Here is a 1,322-nt window from a genome sequence, read left to right on the forward strand (position 1 = left end):
ATACTATTTTTCTTAAATTAATAGAAAATAAATAAATAAATAAATAATTATATTTCTAAAACATTTGTTTAAATAATTTTTTTAAGATTTGTTAAAATTTTACATAGAATTTTTTTTATGTGCCTTATACTATTTTTTTAGAATAATAAAGATTGAATTTTAAATTTTTTTAATAATAAAAATTTTGATATTATATCATGGTATAAATTTAAAAAAAAATTAAACTGATAAATTGGTTTTTTTACTATATCTATATGAAGAATATTTGTTGAAAGGCTTCTATCTTTCCTTTGAAGAAAAATGTAGAGTTAAGCCTCACTTTGGTTTTTGAAATTGGTGAGTTGCACTGATTTTATTTTTGACTTTTTAATTGTTACAATTTGGTCCTTCAGATTAAAAAAATGCATTAATATAGTTTTTCGTGTATTTTTTATCGCTGAAACTCAACACCGTTAGTGATGTAGTTAAGTCTTGTCACGCTAGACATATTAAAACAACGTCATATGTGTTTTAACACGAAAAAAGACATTAAATGACATCGTTTGAGAATTTAAACAATACTAAAACGTTATACCTTTCTTATTTAGTATTGTTCAAATACTGAAATAACATCATTTAGTGTTTTTTTAACACCAAAACGTGTATAGCATTTTAATATGTCTAACATAATAAAACTTGAATTATCAAACTAACAGCATTGAATATAGACTATATTAATGTATTTTTTTAATTTAAAAGATCAAATTATAATAATTAAAAAATAAAAAACTAAATCAATACAACTTACTAGAAATTAAACTAGACTTTAACTCGAAAAATGTAAGACAATTCTTTGATTTGATCTTCTTCCTTGCCTGATCTTCTTCCTTGCCCTCTTTGCTCATAATTCAAATCTCTTGATGTATCTTTCACTAATATATGAAGATTTTCTTTATGAGATAGAATCTCTCAAAATTTTATTTAATTCACTCGGGATCCGTATTTAGGCATAGGTCACTCATTACGTCAGTGTGATTAAATGTATTGGATGGTCGCTATATTTTATTCAATAATAAAAAATATTTAACGTTAGTTCAGTTATACTAAACTAAAACGCTTAATACAAATTGACATTTATCTTGTACCTTGAGCATTTAGTCAGAAATTTGAATTCTAATAATATTAATATGCATGAATAGAAGATTTTGACCAACACCTGTGCTCTTTCGAAAAGTCTTTAATTAGTATAATTGTGCAAAATAATTTAGTCATAAAACGAAAATAAAATTAAATTACATGATAAAATTGGTTTTATTCACAAAATCAAATACAAAAATACCCGT

This window comes from Arachis duranensis, chromosome 6 (assembly GCF_000817695.3).
Source record: "Arachis duranensis cultivar V14167 chromosome 6, aradu.V14167.gnm2.J7QH, whole genome shotgun sequence".
Lineage (NCBI taxonomy): Eukaryota > Viridiplantae > Streptophyta > Magnoliopsida > Fabales > Fabaceae > Arachis > Arachis duranensis.